The sequence below is a fragment of the Lepisosteus oculatus genome, chromosome 9 (assembly GCF_040954835.1).
Source record: "Lepisosteus oculatus isolate fLepOcu1 chromosome 9, fLepOcu1.hap2, whole genome shotgun sequence".
NCBI classification, from domain to species: Eukaryota; Metazoa; Chordata; class Actinopteri; order Semionotiformes; family Lepisosteidae; genus Lepisosteus; species Lepisosteus oculatus.
The window spans coordinates 38,940,566-38,956,722 of record NC_090704.1 but is presented as its reverse complement, the minus strand read 5'-3'; the positions used below and the strand labels follow the sequence as shown (position 1 = coordinate 38,956,722).

At 38.3% G+C, this 16,157-nt stretch overlaps 1 protein-coding gene across 11 annotated transcripts in view; it reads right to left on the bottom strand.

Annotated features, from left to right (window-relative positions):
* rbfox3a (RNA binding fox-1 homolog 3a) overlaps positions 1 to 16,157 on the bottom strand; it is a 513,805-nt gene that overhangs the window by 430,341 nt on the left and 67,307 nt on the right. The gene's annotated exons all lie outside the window — the stretch shown is intronic.

The following is a 16,157-nucleotide window of genomic DNA, read 5'->3' as shown; positions in this document are numbered from 1 at the left end:
CCTCCAGAGGCTCAGGCACTGCTTGTTAAAAGCTAGATGTGTCAATATCTATGGTTATCACCAATGCACACCTGTCTGGGAGGGACGAAATCTAAGCAGACAGCAGTGTACTGTACATCCCATATCCCTGAGGAAATACTCCAGCACTGCCAAGCCCAGTAGCCTCTGCTCCACTAGGGTCTCTTAATGTAAACTGCTGGAGGTCAAATGGACGACAGATGTTGCTGACAAAGAAAAATACAAGGACTTTAAAGCATACCTGCACATCTGTAGAAATAGATAAGGGCCAGTTTACAGCAAAGAACCATCAATTTGAATGTCCTTGTTTCCCCCTCCATACAATTTTTTTCTTCTTTTTTCCTATTTGACAGATTTGTGTATGAACTCCAGTTTGGAGAAGATGGTCCCAGTTCACTTTTTTATCTTAAGTTTGTGAGGGTGAAGTGCAGTTACATTTTGTCAATATTTCATTTCTACACACCTTTAGTAGAACTGATAATACTAGGAAATTGATAAAGCCATTATACTCTTTGTAGGACTAATCAAATAATGATTTTGAACAGAATGTTTTTTTCTGCTATAAATGATCATTTTCTCAAACAAAACAAGTCCAATTTCAGAGTGCTAAAAATGAAGTACATTTCTAGTTTATCATGTGAAGTACTTAAACTTTCTAAATCTGTTTTGTTGGGAATTGGGTAATAGGGTAATATTTGGTATGTAATCAGAATATTAAATTACATATTTTTCAATGAAGTTGGCAGCTTCTTTTGTTCTGAAAACAATGCAGGTAAAAAGATCAAATTAAAAAATCGTGCAACAGAATATACATCTGTCAGACTCTTAACAGCACTGTTTATCGGTATCCTGTATCTGTTCCTCACATCACTTGATCAAGGTATCCTTACACAAAGCTGAGAAACACAATGCTGGGCCAGACAGCTTTGAACAACCTGGAAGCACAATAAAGACATTTATAACTTTTTATTCCAGTCTGTTCCTCTGTTTCTCTGTCCCTTGGCTGATTTGAAAAGCCAGCTCAGATTGATGCTTTTTTCTGACGGTCCAAAAATAAAGGATAGGTTTCTTCTTTTCTGTTTTGAAAAAAACTATATGAACTAAGATATAGTAATAAGGCAGTGCCAAAACATGTACCTTAGCAGAAACTAGTTTTACTTGGCAACATGGGAAACAGCAAGTCTCTTACAAGCAATCTTAGTGCACCAATAGAAATCTATGTATAGTACTCCACTGTAACAAAATGCTGAAATAATCTGCTTGAAACAAAAATGACATGTTTGTGTGGCACAAAACTCATGGTTTGGTCACAACCTTTTCTATTCCAAAGAATACAAATCCATATACAGTACCAAGGGCACACGTAATTTAGGGGATTTAGTAGGACTCTGACAGTCAATGTTGAATTCGTAGAGTCTATTATTATTTTTTGCCTGTTGAAACCACATTAGGGTGGCACAGTGGTTATCATTGCTGCCTTGCAGTGGTGGAGCCCTGGGTTCTATGCTGGACCTGAGGTGCTATCAGCATGGGGTTTGTATGTTCTCCCAGGGTTCGTGTGGGTTTCCTCTGGGTCCTCTGGTTTTCTCCCAGTCTAAAAACATACTTGTAGGTTAACTGGCTTCTGGAAAATTTGGCCCTGGTGTGGATGTGTTTTTTGTCTGCCTGCCCTGGGTGTACCCTGCCCAGGGCCCATTGCTTGGTGAGATAGGTTCCAGCTCCCTTGTGACCCTATTACAGTTTTTCTAAATAGTTAGAAAATAGATATAGAAATAGATAATACACCATGATATTACGCTCACAAGGGAAATGCTAGAAACTCTTGCAATTTGCCTCTGACTTCGACTAAATGTAGCATACAATGTCTCTCTATGCTCCTGCAGAATGAATGAAATGCTACATGGACCTTTGGTACAAGGAATTTTGATCTGTGGAAGAGAATTTCTATGATTAAATATGAGTTTTATACCAGACAAACATGTTTCCACTTCCAGGGAACTATTCCAGTGTTTTAAGCACCTGCAAGTGTCATATTTCAATTTCGTAATGTTTTCCATTAATTACATTGTGATAACCAATTCCTAACACATCTAAACTATTTTTTTTTGTTTCAAGTGTAATTGTGTTTTTGATAGTTTCAGTAATAGAAACTGATATTATCAAATTATGGTCACCTTAGAAGGGTGAACAGTTAACCACTGTACAGTAGCTCAATGCCTAATAAAAGTGTGATTTCTCTTGCAAAGGGGTTGATATTGATCCACTCACAAGCTTGTAGAGGCAGGTCACCAATTGGATTTGCCTCCACAAAATAAATGTTGCTGGATTTTCCAATACAATAAAGTTGCAAAAATATTTTAGAAAACATGTCCATGTTATTTCTTTTCAGTCCTTTACATATGCAAAAACAAAGTAAAAGAAAAGAAGTTGATTGCGACATTTAAAATACACAAGAGGAGATTGCACTTTAAACAAAATCCCAAAACATTTTGGAGACAATAGTGCTTGAAGGTGCTTTCCAGAAACAAAAAAAAAGATCAGACAATTGCTATTGATTGATAAAAGCTAATTGTTAATTGATAGAAGTTAAAGACAAGAAGAGTGAAAAAGTGTGTCAACTCTGAAGTATCACCAGTCATTTCATATTGTTTTTATTTTTGTTCAGAAAACAAAAAAGATCACACCTTGGAAGAGATGGGCAACGTAAAACTCAATATGCTCAGCACAGCTCTAGGACAGCAGTCATGATCCTACTACAAAATGAAGCCAGAAGATCTGTCAGGATGTGTTTGTGTGTTTACGAATAGATCTGAGAAGATGTCACCCAACCAAGAATTGAATTGAGGAATATGGTGTGGGATGTACACAGCTCAAATATTCCTCATCCTAGGAGACTTTCCAACCTCAGTTGCTCAGTTGGCATCATCTGCCCATGCTGCTTGGCTACCAGCTGGTATAGATGGTAACTTCTTCATGGGTTGTGTAACAGATTCAAAAAATGTCTGGGTTTTACACAGAAAAGCAATAGTAAAATAATAAAATACTGTTTTCAAATTTTAAAGCACTTCATTCTGACATTCTACATAAATGACCTGGTAAAAACATATTGAATCCAATTAGTTGTTTTATTCCACTGAACAGTATAAGGATAAAGTTTCTAATCAGATATGTAATTTGCACATGGTCTACAAAATATTTAGAGAGAAGTGAGATAGGATTTTTGTCATGAAAATCTACATACTGTAAAAACATTCTGATTTGTTAGCAGCTCAAATGTCATGTAGGGTTTATACAATACATGGGCAAAATCTTTTATTGATCTTTGGTAATTCTCTCTCAACCAGTAACCAGTAAGTGGAGATGAATTATTTTATAAAGGCTCAGATCACAGCCCCCCCTCCCATTGTGTGTATAATAAGATCTCAGATACATCTCATCCTCTTCCAAGGAAAAGAGAGATATTGCAGGTTGTTGTTTTTTTATTATCAAACAAATTGTGTTTTTTGTTTATTGTGTTGTGTAATAATGCCTTTTGGCTACATCCTTCAGTTATAGCTCATAAAGCAAATTCGTTGCTCTCTTCTGTGACAGCCTGCTGAATAAACCTTGTCTGAAATGTCCTTTCATGACAAACAAGCCCCATCTTCCTCTGCAAATCTATTGCATTCCAACACACACCCACCTTCCTGCCAGCCTGCTGCCCTCACCTCCACCGCAGACACCTAACTAGGAAGGCTCAGGATCATCAGAAAGTGGCCATAATTCCAAACAATGACACTCTAAATTTAGTAAAATGAGAATTTATACCTTCTGTTTTTCTGTATCACTATATTAGATGTTCTCCTCTGATCATCATCACTTAAATAAGTAACTCTATCAATACACAAATACATTACAAAGGGCTTTAAAGTAGCGACAAAGTAGCTGCTGCAATATAAATGCATTTTTTTAAATTTTTCTTATTTGCAGCAGAGCAGGCTGAACAGTGAAGAGCCACAGATAAACAAAGGTTCACAATCTGTGGGCACTAATTTCTTAATTAGGAAATGACATACAAATGTTTGAAATTAAAATGATTACATTTCTGTGATCAGCTGCAATCACAGTGCTTATTAACGATTTATTTATAGGAACTGCTACTATTTATTTCCAAATCAGATTGGAAGGAAGAGAGATGTTTTTGAGGTTCGTGTAGCTGAAACACTTATATGTACTGTAAGGTAGCGTATAAACAGGTGCTTCTCATTCTTTTGTCAGCACCCACTCCTCAATCATCACGATGCAGCACCTTCAAGCAGAGCTTCCTCTCTCTGAAGTTTGGAGAGGTGACAATTTTGATTGATGCGTGCACTGGTAATTAGCAATCTTAAAAGACAGAACTTCGTGTTCAGAGGCTGATTAAGGGATAGAAGGAAAAAAGAGGGAGCAAGAGTGAAAGGAAGAAAAAAAGAAACAATGCAGCTTTTAAATTTCAATCTGAAAATGCAAGACAAATGCAGAACTACACATTGCGGAGAGTGTTATTGTCTTTCTCTGTTAAATAACTGCCTGGCTCTCCATTTCCACTGCAGGTGCTGGAATTTTGGAGCTCCCCACTTCTCTGCTGAAGTGCTAGGAGAGCCCCATGTGTCAGCCTGTGATGGACGATACTGCCTCCCAGTGCTGCTTCCTTGCCTGCAGCCACAGAGCAGTCAGCTGTCTCCTCATCCAACCCGAAGCGGCGCTAAGACAATGAAGGCTCCCTCAGGCTTTGCAAGCGCACCTGCCAAGCATAATTAGGGATCATCTAACCCTTTCAAGCTGCCTGTGCACAGTTAGTAGGTAGCCTCCAGTTGCTCAAGCTGTGGTTTTGCTAATTCTCCAAGTGCATATGCTACTGTACAGAGTGTATCATGCTAAAACTTTAGCTCACAAAAATAATCAAACAAAATCCAAAGATCTTAAGTTGTAAACGGAAAACAGAGAATCAAAATAATCCCAATGACCTGGCCAATAATTCATGGTTTTAAAAAACGTCCCTTCATCTCCTAAATGAAGCTGTCATTCACTTTAGGAGATGGAGATGAAATAATTTTGAGCTGTAAGCCTAAAGAAAAACACATTTTTGGTATTCATGTTCTATGTTCATTCATGAATATGAGTGTATCTCATCCTAGTGTATATCTGATAAAGATGAATCCTCAGCTTTGTCAGCTACTGTATACCAAAGCTTCACATTTAGTGCTGCAACTGTTTGTACAACCTGACAGAACAACGTCTTGCTGAACTCATAGAGGGTAAAAGTCCTATTAAAACTCAGTGATCTTAAGTTGATTCATGTTGATGGCATTATAAATATAATATCTTATAAGGATACAAATTGTGATAAAAAGGAATTAAGCTCTTTAAAATCCCCCTCCCCCACAACCAACATTTTTTAGCCGGGAATGCTCTCATGGGTGGTAGTCATTATTAAGAGAAAAACAGCAGTAAATATATAACAACAATTTCCCTCTCCCTCATGAAGATGTGGGCAGTTGAAATCTGATGAAAATTTCTTTATAGGGATAAGACAAAAAGACTGCAGAAATTGTCAGACTTGAAGAGGCTGGCAATTACCAAGCAATACAATCTACACCAACATTAGCATATTAAAAGGGAGATGCTACTTGAGGACTAAGATAATGACTGTATGCCTAAAATAACTTGTTTCCCCTTAACAGGAGGAACACACAGTATTTTAAAAATGAAAATACTATATACAGTATATATAAATCATTTGCAGAAGTAATAGGGGAAACACTACTAAAAAGTGAATTAAACAAAATAGAGTAGTTTAGTTAAAGTAGTAGTACTGAGCAAAAGAGACCCTCCATGGAAAAATTAAATGACTTACAGTACAGTATATACTGTACTGCCTGTTACTATCAGTATCTTACTTTCATTTTAGTAAAGCAGTTTTGTGTTTTCTAATGGCATTGGGCCAGAAATGTCAGAGCTACAACAATTAATCTACTGAATAAATCCAAAGGTTAATGATGTGTCTGGTTTCACATATCTCACTATGTGACAGTTGTCAGGCTACTCTGTGCAGTGTATCTACCTATGCTAAGATGAGGCTGTTAAGGATTAGAATTACTTAATTAGGTTTTGTTGGATTCTACATATATATAGTTAATTCTGCACCTTCAAATAATCTTAAAACATCAAGGTGAAGACTTCAATCTCAGGGAAACAGCTAGTTGTCTGAAATTGAGCAACAGACCTCTGAGACTTGTTTTCCAAAGACTGGCTGCTGAACAGCCAGAAGCCAATCTAAAGGCTGTGTCTGAAAGCTGTACAAGTACAGTAATTGTTTGGTTTCACCAGGCCATCATTTCTGTGCTGCTGAATGGCAGATCATGACATGTACTGAGGGAGTCCTGCAGTCACAACAAACTTCTGACCCACACACTGGAACTTAAGGAAGTAAAATAGATTTAACAGCCCTGCCCTCAGTGCTCTGGCCACTGGAAGAACTGGAGCCTCACTGGGCTCACAACAGTAAGCCTTGCATGTCACCATAGCCTTGGGTCTGCAGTGCACCAAGATGACAATGTGGGATGGCCAAGAGAAAAGGCTATAGCAGTGTCACATTATGGCCATTTCTGGGCAAAGTGAGTGGGAAGCACCTGACCAAAGCATGTCATGGTCATATTGATTTGATGGCTTCACATCTTTCAGAGACCAGTGTAAGGGAACCCAGTTTACAATATTTCTGAATAAAATGTAATTTTGTTTGCATCACTTCTGTCAGCATTGTGGATAAACAAGACTGAGAGTTTCCTGCAAGGATTAGATCACATACAAGTTAAATCATTTTGAACAGTTTTCTGTCAAACCTGCAATGATAAGAACGGTTTCTGTTCAGCTGAAGAATGTTATCATTGCAGTCTTATTTTCTCATGTGTTTGCTCAGATGTGTTTCTTCACCCTGGTGTGAGTTGATTTTCTGTTTTTCTATAATTTGTCTTTTATAAACAGTGTTTAGACTCTAGCGGCTGCTGTGAGGAAACCTGCGCTGTGTTATTACCTGTCTGCCCTGCTGTGCTGATCTGCCTACAACACCTTCCTGTTTACCCACTTCAACTCTTCAGTTTCATCTATAAATGTTTTTTGTGCCTCAAACAAGACTGGGCTCTTCTTGCCAGACTGCATGACTTCAAGGCTCTATCCCCACCTTATTTTAAAAGCTACAGTATAAAAGGTGTTCAAAAGGCACTACATATACTGTATATATCATATTCCATTGAAGACTAAGTCTAAGTCTAGATCAGCACACAGCCAGACCTTGCGACAGTAGGTGTAATAAAATTGAAATGTAGGATGAGTGGCATGATATCTTTTCTGCTGCCCATATAACAATGGGCAGTCAGTCATCCTTTCCACTGGTGAGTACTGGTGAAAGCTTTAAATAGACGTGGCCATGGCGCCGTGACAAAATCAAATTACAAACCACAATAAAACAACAACAAAATATTTTTTCTTCTTATACATTGCATGAGTCTTGTGAAGGAAGGAATACTGACATGACATAACATTAATATTGCTGGCTGAGATGTCCAGACAAAACTCTTGACAAACAAACACGTTCTTTCTGATGGTTTCTCGCCCTGGCCTGACTCTGCCTGACACTGCCAGTGCTATTTGTGATCTTGACACACTGCACAGTTTAATTGCTATGTGATTGACAGGAGCCACTTTGATTCTTAAAAAAATTAAGCCCCTTATGTAACATTTTTAAGAAATATACTCTATCACAGTCAGAGCCTGAAAAGTCATCGAGCTCCTGATACATAACTCTCTCCTTTTACTTTCACCTGAGTGAAGAGTTAGATAACTTGAGAATAGAGCCAATGACTTTATCTTTGACAGTTTGTGCTACAAGCTACCTGGAGCACATCTGAATGCATATGTATTGTCATATTGATAAATCATCTGAACATTAGTTTTAGAATATGAAACAACTACAAAATCGTATCATATTTTCTGTCTATAATTTAATGTCAATAAAATGACTTTAAAAATTAATTCATTAAAAATGGTTATTTGTTCAATCATATAAGTAAATCAATCTTTACTGTCACTTCTATTAAATTAAAATCTCAAAGTGATTGCTTATAAAGATAGTACCACTTCTCAAAAGGATCAAGCATAGATTTTAAGGCTTTAGTGGTGAAGTACAGTATCTTCGTCTCTCTCCCCTGTGCATGTTGTTTCTTTCTCTACCCAATGAAACTTCTCATTAGCTGAACAGACAAATGTGAGGTTTCCTCTTAGTCTGACAGCTAACCCATTTATGCTTTGATACCCTTTTATGTTTTAATAATCTTAATAAATAAAAACTTAAGACAAGGAAAGAATTCTTTGACTTTAGGACTCATGTTCTTTCATGCGCTTTTTCTTCTCCATTCCCAATACACTGTAATTCCCTCCTTGCTTAATTACAATCCCTCAGAGGAGACAGGCGTGCTGATTAACATGCGTTCCCAGGTAGGAGCTCCGTGAAAAGCAGCCCTCAACCTACAAGGTCTGATGGCCATTATCCAATCCAATGGCAGCCGCTTGATGCGGATCTCTAAACCAGCTTTTTTCCGGCGCCTTAATTAGCTTAACAACTTCTCTTCTTTCTTATAAAAAGAGAGAAAATGAATGATAAACTGGGACAGCTCAAGGAAAGGACAGCTCCTGCATTCTGAGCAACAGGAAAGTGCCACAGAGTTGACAGCTTGGGCCGCTTCTCTTATCCTGCTCAATCCATCTCAGCTCTCATGCACCAAGGCTAATGTTTATTTATTTAATTGTTATTGAAAACCTCAAAGTCACTGGATTTCTTCAGAGTTACATGGTTATGTTCACTGATTTTGCTTCCTTCAAATAAAGTGGACAGAGTGTTTACTTAAACCTCTTCCTTCATTAGTACATCTGTTTGGACTAAGTTTTCATTCTATGGGCTTTCTCTCCTTATTATATATTTTTCATGACAGACACACCAACGACTATTGCAACAAAAAGACATGCAATGCTGCACAGAATAAGATACAAAACAATTGGTTTTACCTTCACTGTCACCACGTCACCACCATGAAATCACCTAAAGCGTCAAGCTGCAAATACTATTTCCACATTACGTCATCATTACATGTACATCCAGATGCAATGATATTATATGACACATAAAATAAAAACACCCTTCTTTCTTGTCATTAGAAATCTTTCAAAACTGTCCTTCAATGGTTTAGCAAATTAAAGATAAGTTTATATTTATATTAAATGAATTAAATAGCATTTACTACCAAATGAATATCTACTTAGAATAATAAAATGACTGAATTATCCTACAGGTACTTGATGTGTTTATTTTTATTTCTTTTTAATACTTCTCCCATACCCTAGCAACAGGCACATGTGGACATAGTTTAGCGTTATCCAAAGTTACTATGGTGACGGTTCTGTAACAGTGACGGAATCGTGTTCTTACCAGAACAGTGGTGCCAATTAAAGGCTGAAGGTTAAAAAAAACAACGAAAATGTCAACACACACGCACATATATAAACAGTAAATATATAGAGACATACACAAGTAAGTCAATAAATAAGTGAATGTGTGAATTCATCTCAAAATGCAATTCATTTGTGGGGAAGATGTATTTTACAAGGCAGTGCTCCTGCACATCCTTTCAATTCTGAACTGCTTCACAAATTCACTAAGATCCTCAAAACAAACTGATGCTGCCCAGTAACTGAGATATTCTTACATTGCCACTTGGACCTGTTTGTCATTGATGAAGTGTCTTTTGAGAGCTTTCTTCTTTAGGCCTAAGAGATGGAAATTCAAAATTTAGTAATAAGTAGATAATTCACTTTACTTATTTACCCATGCTTGTTTTGTAAGTTTTTCACCATGGTGGCAGGTAGCACCTAAGAGGATAATCAGGGACCTTCTGTCTCACTCCCCCTTTCCTGCATTACATATTCCTCGCACTGCGTTCTGTGCAAATCACTTTTCCTTTCAGCCACCCTGCTGCGGGGGTCTAGGGTGGTCGATTTCACTAGTTTTGACAACGTAGCTTAAATTAGGTCAAAACTAAGAGGTGTTATCTTCTCCCCGGCAGTTAAATCATAACAGTAATGAGGCAGGTTAGAGAATTACGCCCACAGGCTGCTTTATTCATGGGCTTGAAGAAGAAAAGAGAGGGAAAAAAGATGTATCTGTGCCATCAGGCTTGCAATGAATATTGTTTCTTTTACTTGACTGATTATAGAAATACAGGTCTAGAAAAGCAAAACACTTTCCTCGACCAAACACAAATGATCAAAATTATATCTTCTTTCCTTAAGTGTATTCTGAACAAAAGACCAAAAGCAGCGCCTCGCTGATTTTCATGCTCATTTGAGTATGAGACGAGATAAAAATAAGATCTTGGAACTTTTCGATTTTTCATCAGTTTCCAACTATAGCTGTTTTTGCTTTTGTCACACACAAATAGTGCATATGTTGGAATTGTGCAGGTAAGCACCCAAATAGTAAATATTACAATAGCTGCTGTATGGCCTATGCACTTATGTGACTCACTACAGAAACCACAGAGAGCTCAGGAATATTCTAAAAGGCATTGGTAGCCCATGGACAAAGATTGTATAACAGGATTGATTTGAAACCTCACAGAGGAAACAGAGGTGCTTCCCAGTTCTACAATAACAAAACAGTTGAATTATATGAGAATTCCCACTAGCATCACACAGGCAACAAAAGATTACACACCATATCTCTTTTGTGAGCACAGCCTTGTGTCATGTAGCTGTTGGCATCCACTGCCTTGCATGCTTTTGGGTTTATTCAGTATGGCAGCTAGTGACTGTTTCACTGAGAACTGTGACCATGTGAGGTGATGAGCTCCAGGGAAAAGAAGAAAAGTAAGGCTACTAAATAACCACTAAATGAGCTACTAAATGACCAGGGGAACTCCAGCTCATTTTTACTATCCATCTCTGCCCTTCTTGCTTTCTCAGTCTGATTTTCCCGTGGACTCTACTTTAGAGTTCTTTTCCTCTGTTTTCCCTTGCCTACCGCTCCAGAGAGGCAAGTGGGAAACAGGTTTAACACTATACTTTTATGTTAAATGATAAACGGATCCCATGTCACAGACCGCTGTACAGTAAGGGGGCCCCAGGACTTTCTAACCTCTTTTTTTTCCTGCAATTCTCCTTTACCCATGCTAAAAGAATGAGAAGACTCTCAGACAATGACATGACCAAGACACTCAGTGGTCACTGAGTACTATTTTAGTGTGATTCAGTCACGTGCAGGCTAATATAATTACCCTAAAGATTTTCTTCAAATTATTGCCTGATATAACCACTAGAGTTTGTCCTGAGGGTCATCAACACTGTCATGGCAGGGGAAGAATCAGCAGAAAACAGGGTGATATTCATAAAGAATTAGCCAGTAGGAAGCTAAGTTTTGTAGTTGTGTAAAGGTGCTTGTGAGGAGTGTTGCTGCACGTTAGAAAAAGTGTTTGAGTGTGGGTGTTTGTGTATCTATACACATATGCGTGGAAGCAGAGGGGGCTTCACAGGAGGTTGACTGTTTATTATTGTCTTCGGCCCACTTAGCTCTGACAGTAACAAAATGAGATGGGGAGAAAAGCGAGTGCCATTAATCACAGTGTCGGATTGGAGCGCCAGAGTGGAGAGACATCCATATCCTGTCAGTCTCCTGGAGAAGAGGAGCGTAAAGTGATTTCAGGCTGTCTGTCCCACAGCCGGCTCCGTGGACCCCCTCCAGTACGGCTGTGCTCTGGCCACTCGGATGGAAAGAGCTGGAGAGCTGGTGATGTGTACTGTATGTGGGGGTGGGGTACTTCTTCACACTCAGTCTCTTTCACCACTTGGCTTTAACGTCCTGACTGCCTCCTGCTTTCTTCCCAGAACCACCTGTTTCTGTGCTTCCAGTCCTGAGTACAGAATTTCAGAATCATCAGATTTTAGGAGAGTGTCTTTGATTGGTTTCTGGGAATCTTAAGGTCAATAAAAAAGCTTACTCTCAGCACACCGATCCATCTTTTCTTAAAAGGAACAAAATCCTCAAATTAAAGTGACATCTTAGATGTCCTAAGGAACAACTGTTGCATGAAAGTTGTGTTGTAATTCTAATGAACAGCAGTGTCCTTTAAGCCAGCCCATGTCCAAAGGACACCTTCCTACACCTGTGTCATGAAACACAAGAAAAAAGAGAAACCAGCTTTCTTGATCACACAACACATTCAGGGTATGCTGTAATAACTGTGGTTAAGCTCATTTAATTTGTACTCAGTTTTTTTTATTAAAGCAGGGAGCAGTGACCAATCTTTCCATTGCAGAAAGACATGCTGGGAAAAGTGTAAAACTGCAGGTGTTGTAATTAAAAAAAAAATCAAGCTATTAGCCAGCCCAGGTTATTTTTTTTCACTATAATATCTTTTCAGCTCCACCTCTATGAGACGAACATATAATCACTGTACCAGCTGTGCCATTTCATTCCCTTTCTTACAAAAACAGAAATCCATCTGACATTCTCTGCTGTAGGTACAACACCCTATCAAAGCCCACCAGAGACAGAGTACCTGGACTCCAACACTCGTAGCCTACTTTATCTGTCTGATTGACACATCAGCACTCGACAGCCACTCAGCAGAGTGAACAGCACTGTGTGCTGGAATCCACTATCGCTGACACCCAGATGTGCAAGTACAGCTGTTCAACAATTAATTCCACTGTGTTACCTACCTGTTTCTAGATAGACTACTAATAAAAGGTAGTGTGGTACTCTGCGGGTCTAAATATTTAATTACAGCAGCAGGTGTTATGTTAATTCACACTGCATATTTCAGAAAACTGAAGAGAAAGAAGGTGGTCACGAAGTGTCAGAAAGCGTGAAGGATGGAGAAAGCAAGGAGGAAAACTAGGAAGAAGAATAGAAATAATAGGACAGGAAATAATGCGGATTAATTTCAGCAGTTGCTCCTCTGAAGCACCTCTCTCATCTGAAGATGCAGCATCTACCTCTGGAAAAATAAAGCTTTGAGAGGAAAGAGTTCAGCCTCTCTCAGGTCATCAGAATTGGAGATGGAAAGGACAGGCTTGTAATTCACCTCACAAACAGTACAACTGCCTGAGGATAACAAAATGCAAAGTGTTCCAAATTTCACAATGATACTTAAGACAACAACATGTTTCTTCAGCAAGCAATTTAATTAATTAATCAATTAATTCAAATCAAATGACAGCATTTAGCACATTATGACTAATTATAGCTTGCTACCAAGTCTATCATTTTCCAAGCTACTCTATTTTTTGTGTCAGAAAGTCTAAGGATTACGGCAAAAACTATCAAACACATCCCTTCCTTATTTGTTGTGAAAGACAAAATTCTTAAATTAAATATCCTTTCTTCTACATAGATATTTCGTCAATTAGTGTTTGGATTCAATAAAAAAAAACGTTGTTTTCTTGGGAAATGCCATCCACATGTCAGCATTTAGAGGCTGACAGCTCCCACTCAGTGCTCCCTCAGAAGGCTTTAGTGTCAATCGAGAAGAAAGCCAGTGGATGTGAAATCCTGCCTCGCAATGGCCTGGCGACCTGGGCTGGCCCGGGGGACTGTCTCTGAGCTCAGCCCTGGCACCTCGTCGACGCGCTGCCTGTCTATCCCAATCCCAGCACAGCTTCTCGGGCCTGTCAGGCTCCACTTGTTAGAATATTTATTAGCACAGAAAACAGCTTTTCCTCATTCCTGCTGTCATGTCTGAGAGAAGAAAATGGGAAACTACAGTCCACCAGCCGTGTCTCCTAGTATTTCTCGTTCTTGATCATTACATTATATAAAAAACTATTTCCATATCATGGGGAAATTTTGTTAGCAAAGACTTGGTAGATAACCAGTAAAACAAATCTTCCACTTTCCCCTCTGCTCTGTTTCTTTAGATATACAGAAGACTTAAAAATAATGGATGAAAAATTGAGCACAGTAAATGCTGTCAATGGATTATTTTTTATTTACATAAAAGTCAATGCACAGTGGCTTCATTCAGGGTGTCACTGGTGTATCACTGGCTTAGCTGAGCCTTGTTAAGCTCAGGTTGTAAGACTCTCTATGGGACATTGGTCATCAAGACGCATTGAGTCTTGCATATGGTCATGTAAACTTCAGGGAAGGATGACTCATCAAGCTTAATAACAGGCTCCTAAAACTAATCCAATCTGTTAAATTAGTGAAAGGTGAGACACATGGGGAAAGCATTTGCTACATTTGCCACGTCGATACCCTATGGGGCAGGTTTTGGTTAAGGTATGGTTTCTAAAATAAAGTCTTCTCAGCACTAGAGGGAGCTGCTTTTCATACAAATGCTATCATTGGAAGCATGTGGTGTGTTTTTGTGTTTTCCATTATGTATGTATTTACCTGTTGTAATTTATTTTTTGTTTTCTGATCAGAGTAAGCCTATGGCCCGAAGCACCCTGTCACATTCTCTGTAGCTTCAGTAACCCCCAGGCTACAGTTTACTGCTACTGCTCTCCAGAACAGGTGTTACGTGAGTGCTTTATATCTGCTTGACGGGCTCCATCATGAAATATATATATATACAGTAGAAAAAGGAATACTATTTATGAGAAGAGCTCTAAGCAAGCAGGAGCATCTTTTTTTTTTAAATTAACTATTTTTCTGGAAGGTCATGGGCTTAACTCACATAATAGTTGCCATTCTGGTGCTAGTTTACAGGGAGCAACAGGTTGTTATTTCTATAATTATATTGCTGTCAATTTTCCCAGTTTCCCACTTGGCAAGTATTAAAAGTTGCTGAGGTGTTAAATTTGAAATCATTTGTAGAGACACTGCCAAAACTTAATGTAAGGCTTTTTATTTTCAGCAATGCCAACAAGAAAAAGCAAAGCCAAACTGGTAAAAATACAAAACATCAAATAAAGAGATAACAAAATAAACTATGAATTTATATTGTGCTTCTTTTTTAAAGTACTTGGAAGAAGGTTTTGAATAGATGGCAGTGGATGATTAAATCATCATTCTGTTCATGGTGCAGGTCTAGCACTTCACTGCAACACCTCTCTGCCGAGTTCCTCTCAATATTTGTCTGAAAGAGTGTATATCTCTTTTAAAATGCGTGGCGGTTATTATTCTTTCAACTAATGACTTCCAACCTAATGAAGATAACCTAACTTATTTTATCTCTTAGACATGCAGGATTCAAATGAGAGTGGCAGGTTAAAAAGGCTGTTGAATTGAGCTCATCTATCGCTAGAAGCCTCCTAGAGGAGATGTCCTTAGATTAAAAGCCTGTGAGAATCCTGCGCCCCGGAAGGGCACAGTCTGCTTGTTTGAGCAGTTCTGGCAAACTTGCTGCACAAACCTAAAGGAAATCACTAAGCCTGAGTGCCCTGACCTTCACTGACTGTGATGTATGGATTGGAGTTATATGACATGGTCAGAACGTATCAGTTGTGCACAAACAGAGCCTTTCCAACAGTCAGTTTTGTGCATGCACATACAAAATCAAGTTATTCACATTTATATGTAAACAAAAATTAGAATGTCACCACATTTTTTACCATAGAGAGCATCTTCAACATAGTACAAACAGTATGTACCTGTATAGTGCATTCTGCTTGACTTGGCCATTACAGTACTCTAACCCTAAGCATATGCAAAAACAGTAGTTACATATTGCCAAATTCTTTATTCTCAATATAAGATTTGACTTGCTTTGGTTGTAATAAGTGGATTTATTTAAGATATCAGTATGGATTCTTTTCAATTGTACATTTATTACAGTCTAGTCTTAATGTAGTACAGTATTTGAAACAACAGATTAAACAAAATCCTTCTTATTTAATACTATAGCTTGTAATGGCTATAAGAAGAATTAGTTTCTAATCCTGGAGAAGGTTAACGAAAAGGAACAATTTAAACCCAATTGGAATCTTCTTTAAGCCCTTCACACAGCTCAGGTAAAACAACATTGGGAAACTTCTATCTGATAGCACAAGATTAACTTGAGGCATCATTAGAGCTAGAGACACTACATTCCCTCTTTTGAAGGGCTATCAACATCTCTCATTAAAAA